The 6,752-nt window shown below is 36.4% G+C and overlaps 1 non-coding gene across 1 annotated transcript; it reads left to right on the top strand.

Moving 5' to 3' along the window:
* Positions 1-2,473: 2,473 nt before the first annotated feature.
* Positions 2,474-2,579, top strand: LOC128281409 (small nucleolar RNA R71). The gene has a single exon (XR_008271615.1). It is a non-coding gene; the product is annotated as a small nucleolar RNA R71 (small nucleolar RNA).
* The last annotated feature ends 4,173 nt before the right edge of the window (positions 2,580-6,752 follow it).

Below are 6,752 nucleotides of genomic sequence, written 5' to 3'. Positions count from 1 at the left end.
TTCCTTAGGCGTGTGGGTTCACACGGCCGTGTCGCATGACTGCGTCTAGCTTTGTTCGCTTCTCCCACGCCCATGTATGCAAGCCTCACGCCCATGTATGCAAGCCTCACGCCCGTGTTAATTTAGCAGGTTCAACCACGGGTGTTCCACAGGCGTGTTGCACGACCGTGCTATTTTAATAGGTTCGCCCACAGTTCGTCCACATGGGCGTGTGGCACGCCCGTGTTGTTTTGGTAGGCTCGACCACGGCTATATCGCACGGCCATGGCGTTTAATCATAGCCCGTGTTGGGGAAGTCTTTTGCCCTATTTTCACATGGCCTTAAGCACGCCTGTGTTCTTGGACATGTCTTTATAGAAACACCTGTATTTAAGATTTCTATTAGTAAGTTAGGAGTTAAATACCAAAATTTAAAGAAATTAATATTGTTAGTGCTCAAGTTGCTTCTCGAGAAGCGCTTATTTATAGTCTAAGCTTGACTTACCTCTCCGTTGTATGATCATGGTGGTTTGAGGAGTTTATACTCATCATTTTTGCTGTCAATCTCATCACAATAAGATTTTAATCGGGTGTTGTTTACCTTAAAAGTGTCGAACTTGGGATGACTCACCTCCACCGTACTAAATGGAAAAATACTGAGTATCGTAAGAGAGATTTCCTCATTCGGTATGGTAGTGACAATGTAGGGATCTGCGGCATCTAATAAGACTTTATTACCAACTTTAAGTTTATTTGGAGAGGTATCGGGCTCGTTTTGGCGTAATTTCTATTTGTCAGGTGTTCTTGGTTTGTGTGTTCGCCATTCATTGAGTTCCTCGATGTGTAGTCTTCGATCTTCATGAACAGGTCATCTACTTTTGCTTGAGAACGACTCGTTTGCTTCCTTCAGACTCATTTTCTCTAAAGTAGGTTGCACCATATTGTTAGTTTTAGTAGGATGGTTTAAATAATTACCTTCAATCTCTGATGTGTTGCCAGGATTTCAAGCTTGAAGGGTGATTGTTTCGTCTCTCACCCGGAGTGTGAGTTCGCCTGTGCCAACATCAATGATGGTTTTAGTAGTTGCTAAAAAGGGCCTTCCAAGGATTAAGAGAGTGTTGCTATCCTCTTATATGTCTAGAATAATAAAGTCAACGGAAAATATAAATTTATTGATTTTAACTAGCACATCTTTAATAATACATCTAGGGAATCTTATAGTTTTATCTGCTAATTGAATGTTCATCCTAGTCTGTTTGGGTTTCTTGAGACTTAGTTGCTTAAACATTTTGTAAGGCATGACGTTGATACTAGCCCTTAGATCAGTCAATGCATAATTAATATCTAAACTACCAATTAAGGAATAGTAAAGCTCACTGGGTCTTTTAGTTTGTTAGGTAGTTTATTTTAGAGAATGGCTGAGCAAACTGCATTCAGTTCCACATGCGACACCTCGTCCAACTTTCGCTTATTTGCTAAAAGCTCCCTTAAAAATTTCATTGTGTTTGGCATCTGTGATAGAGCTTCAATAAACGGTAAGTTAATATGTAATTTTTTTAAGAGTTTAAAAAATTTACTGAATTTTTCATATGAGTGGTCTTTCCTTGTCGCGTTGGGGTATGGCATACGAGGTTTATATTCGTCAGTCATTGGTTTGTTTTTATTAGATTCTACCTCACCTTGACCTTTGCTTACCACAGTTTCTTGACTCGGTTCTGGTCCAAGCTGAACGACTCCTTCGTTATCTTGAATATTAATTGCGTTGAGCTGTTCCCTTGGGTTGGGTTCAGTATTACTTGGCAAGCTACCTTGTGGTCGTTCAGAGATTAGTTTGGAAAGCTGGCCTATCTGGGTTTTGAGCCCTTGGATCGAAGCTTATTGATTTTTAAGTGTTGTCTCAGTGTTCTGAAAACGAGTTTTTGACACCAAAATAAGCTTTGAGAGCTTCTCTTCAAGGTTTGGCTTCTTTTCTTGTTGGTAGGGTGGTTGTTGGTAGCTTGGAGGATAATGTGGTCTTTGATTTCCTTGATCGCCCCACGAGAAATTTGGGTGGTTCCTCCAACCTGTATTATGAGTGTTACTATATTGATTGTTTTGAAGTCGAGGATTATTACCTATGTAATTTAATTGCTCGTTATCCATTTTGTAGCCATAAGGGTGGTATTCCGAATGGTTTGTTCCATTTCCACTTACTTCGCAACGCATTACTGGGTGAACTTGTAAAGAACTAAGAAAACCATCAATCTTTTTATTTAAGAGTTCTACCTGATTAGAGAGCATGGTGATCGAATTGACGTTATAAACGCCGGCTGTTTTCGTTGGCTTTGTCTTCATGACTTGTCACTGATAGTTATTCAGTGACATCTCCTCTATAAACTCATAGGCATCTTTCGGTGTTTTGTTGTTGATGGTTTCGCCAACAACTGGATCAACCATTTGCCGAGTCGAAGGATTCAAACCATTATGAAATGTTTGTACTTGGAGCCAAAGTGGTAATCCATGATGAGGGCACCTTCTCAGAAGGTTCTTGTATCTCTCCCATGCATCGCAGAGTGTTTTTAAATCTATCTACACAAAAGAAGAGATATCATTGCGTAATTTAGCCATTTTAGCCGGTGGAAAATATTTTAGTAAAAATTTTTCGGTCATTTGTTCCTAAGTAGTAGTTGAACCTCGTGATAACGAGTTTAACCACTGTTTAGCTTTGTTCCTCAATGAAAAGGGGAACAACAGAAGGCGAATGGCATCATAAAAAATGCCATTGATTTTAAATGCATCGCATAGTTTTAAAAAGTTGGCTAAATGAGCGTTGGGATCCTCACCCTGCAAACCATTAAGCTGAACAAATTGTTGTATCATTTGAATAGTGTTAGGTTTTAATTCAAAAGTATTTGCAGTTACAGCAGGTCTAACTATGCTCGATTCAATTCCTGTTAAAGAGGGTTTAGCATAATCATACATACTGTGTGGAACAGGATTTTGATTAACCGCAATTGCAGGAGGTAGTTGATTGCGTTGGTTTTCAGCCATCTCTTCGGTTGGGGGTTGAGTATCATCTTCTTACTCGTTCTCCGTGTATCTTAGCCTTATTTCTCTTTGGTTTCTACGTGCTGTGCGATCGATTTCTTCTTCAAAAAGTAATGGTCCCGATGGGTTTCTTCTAGTCATAAACTATGAAAACCTGCCAAGAGAAGGAAAAAGTAAGTTAATAAATACTAATAAAATTAAATTAAATTGTAAAAAAATAAATAGCTAAAGTAATAAAAATTAAGCGTTCTTAATAACATAAGTCCCTAGCAACGGCACCAAAAATTTAATCACGTTATTTCGTGATAGGTTTTAAATATTTATAATTAATCGTTTTTGAAACTAACTATTATGGCGATATAGGCAAGTGTACCTATCGAATAGTAGTATAGTTTGAGCAAGACCGGATTTTCGAACCCAAAGGATCTAAAAGTACTAGTAACGACTGTCTTTTTATTATCTAGCCTAAGAATAGTGGGGTTTTGTTTTTAACTAACTAATTATCTAAACTAAGAACTCACAGAGAATAGAATTGGGAAATTTCTTTTGGGAAAATCGATTGAATGAAGACAATACCTAAGGAAAAATCTACCTAGACTGTACTTGTTATTCTGGCTCCGAATCGGACGATTTATTCATTTAACTTGTTCCGTAGAGATCCCTAAGTTATGTTATTATCCCTATTCAAGACTAATAACGTCTAATCCCTAGATTAAATAACCGAGACTTTTCTCTAATTAACACTCTAGGGTTGCATTAACTCGATCTATGGATCTCTTTATTAGGTTTCACCATAATCCGGAAAAATCTTGTCACCCTATGTCTAGACACGCAATCAACTCCGCTTAATTATGATAAATGTACTCTTAGTCATGGTCTATTTCTCCTCTGAATAAGAGCTTATCTTGAATCAGTATCCTGGATATCAAAACAAGAATTAAGAACACATAATTAAGAACAAGTTAAATATTTATCATAAAATTCAGAAAATAATAACAAGATTCGTCTTAGGTTTCATTCCCCTTAGGTATTTAGGGGAGTTCATAACTAAATGAGAAAACATCTCAGAACAATAAAGAATACAAAACATAAAGAAAACCCAAAACTCCTGAAGGGGAATTGAGGAGAGATCTTCAGTCTTGATGATGAATCTGGTTTCTGAGATGAATCAATCGGCTTCCTTGGAGTAATTCCTTACTCCCTACTCTATGTGTCCTCTTTTCTCCTCTTCTAGGGTCTATTTATAGGCTTTGGAATGCCTTTTAGCCCTCAAAATTAGCCTTTTCTGAATTGGACTTAACTTGGGCTCGGCAGGGACACGCCCGTGTGATTACTTCAGGCCGTGTTCGAGCCTGTTAGAATGGCACGAGCGTGTGCTATACCCATGTGAGTCGTGCTTCGATTCTGCCAGATTGACACGGCAGTGTGGTCTGCCCGTGTGAAGAAGTCCAAGCTCTGTTGAGTTCGTATTTTGGCCCATTTTCTCTATTTTTGGCCTGTTTCTCGTTCCTTTCGCTCTCCTATGCTTTCCTAAGTATAAAACATGAAATTAAAGCATTAGGAGCATTGAATTCACCAATCTAATGAAAAATCATCCATAAAATGCGTTAAACATGGGGTAAAAATATGTATAAATTTTGGTTTATCAAGTAGGATGAGCCAGTTATAGTGGAAGAGGACGCCTACGAGCACCAGCTTCAAAGGTTTAGACTTAAAATTTGGCGGAGCCTGACTCTAGCCAATAATCGCTTTTGTGGGACTATTTTCTGCTAGATCATCACTTCCCAACGGTGAATACCACGCCGTTTTGTCTCTTGGATTCGCCAACCTCTAACGCAGAAAGTCAACGAACTGACTGTGCAATCTTCCCAAAACATACAAAGCGGCCGTTCCTTGCACAAGTTGAAAAGATCATTTATTTAGGGACATGGCCGGAAGCATCATCCCCGTAATGCGGAGAAGTGATGAATACCTTGTTGAGAAGGCTAAGCGCGGGTTCTAAACCTCATGAACCTTTTTGGAGAATTTTGACAACCTTCGGCTAGATTGGTTTAGTGGCTCATGATTGTTTAGAAAGAAAGAAATAAAATAGATATGGGATTTTTATTAAAGAAAATATAGAGAGAACAAAAGTTTTTGGGAGAGGGAGTGATTACAGAAAAAGAGATGTCAAATATGTGCCACCTCATCCCTATTTATAGTACTAGAAAACCTAGTCTATTCCTAATGAAATTCTAAAAGATAAATACAAATAAATAAAGATAATTAAAGATAAATGAAAATAAATCCTAAAATTAAATCTAAATAAAAATCCTTAATAATTATCCTAATATAATTGAAATTAAAATAGTCTGCTATAAAATCTCTTCTTTTGCATTTTAATCCTTGGGTCTTTCATGTTTGCATTTTTGGCACCACTTCTCTCTTTTTTTACATGTTGGCCCATTATATCTTCAAATTCGTAATTTTTGCCTTTAAATTTTCTCTTGCCTCTAATTTAGTCCCTAAAAGATAAAAGACCACAAAATAATCCAAATTAGTGGGATTATACTCAAAATAAGCATGCAATTAGCACATAAAATATGTCGTTCTAGAGTATTATCATCTCTCTAACACAAACAAATAATGTGAGTGAGGATGCAATTAGAAAAATAAGTAAAAACTCTGGTAAAAAATAAGTCATCTTTAAAATAAAAGATTTCTTTTTCTTTTTCTTTTTCTTTTCCACAAACGTAACCAATGACTAAAACATGTAAAAACAAAAATACTGAGAAAATAAAATAAAATAAAATAAAGAACATACAGATTTTACGTAGAAACCTTTTCGGGAAAAAAATCACGGGCAGAGGAGAAGAAAATTCACTAAGTCGAATTCTAATAATTACAAAAGGAATATACTATGTCTATTTATAGGCTTGTAAAGTCATATTCTAGTAAGATTGAAACACCTTATTCTAATCAATATAAAATAGATGGAGTTTAATAAGGTTTAAAAAATCTTCTTCTAAAATAAAATAAAAGAAGTGTAGTTCTATATGAATTTTACTTTTATTTTATTTCACCACTGTATTTTATTTAAATAAGGATTCGGGTTATTTAATTCTAATAATCTCCACCTTGACACGAATTCTCAATGAACAAGTTCTTCATCGTGAACTCTCAACGAACAAGTTCACCTCTTCCATAAAACCCCTTAAGGGTTTAACTTCAACAATGAACACCAATCAAGTCTAAGCAATGCTCAAACTTGGTTATAGGAAGTGACTTATTCATCATATCTGCAGGATTTTCATGAGTACTAATTTTACTCACAACAATATCATCACGAGCAATAATATCACGAACAAAATGATACCGAACATCAATATGTTTTGTTCTCTCAACAAACATTTGATCTTTTGTAAGGAAGATTGCACTTTGACTGTCACAAAATACTGTACTGATTTGAAGGTTTTTATTGAGTTCACTAAAGAGTCCCTTTAACCAAATAGCTTTTTTACAAGCCTCAGTAATCGTCATGTACTCAGCTTCAGTGGTAGACAAAGCGACTGTAGTTTGCAAAGTGGCTTTCCAACTGATTGCACAACCTCCGATTGTAAAGACATAACCTGTGAGAGATCTTCTTCTATCAAGGTCTTCAGTAAAATTAGCATCAACATACCCAATGACTCCATTTCTAGTTTTTCCAAACTGTAAGCAGACATCAGTAGTACCTTGTAAGTATCTTAAAATCCATTGAACTGCTT

This window comes from Gossypium arboreum, chromosome 1, assembly GCF_025698485.1.
Source record: "Gossypium arboreum isolate Shixiya-1 chromosome 1, ASM2569848v2, whole genome shotgun sequence".
Taxonomy (NCBI): domain Eukaryota; kingdom Viridiplantae; phylum Streptophyta; class Magnoliopsida; order Malvales; family Malvaceae; genus Gossypium; species Gossypium arboreum.
Note: the sequence above shows the minus strand (reverse complement) of the source record. Positions and strands in the feature narration are given on the sequence as shown.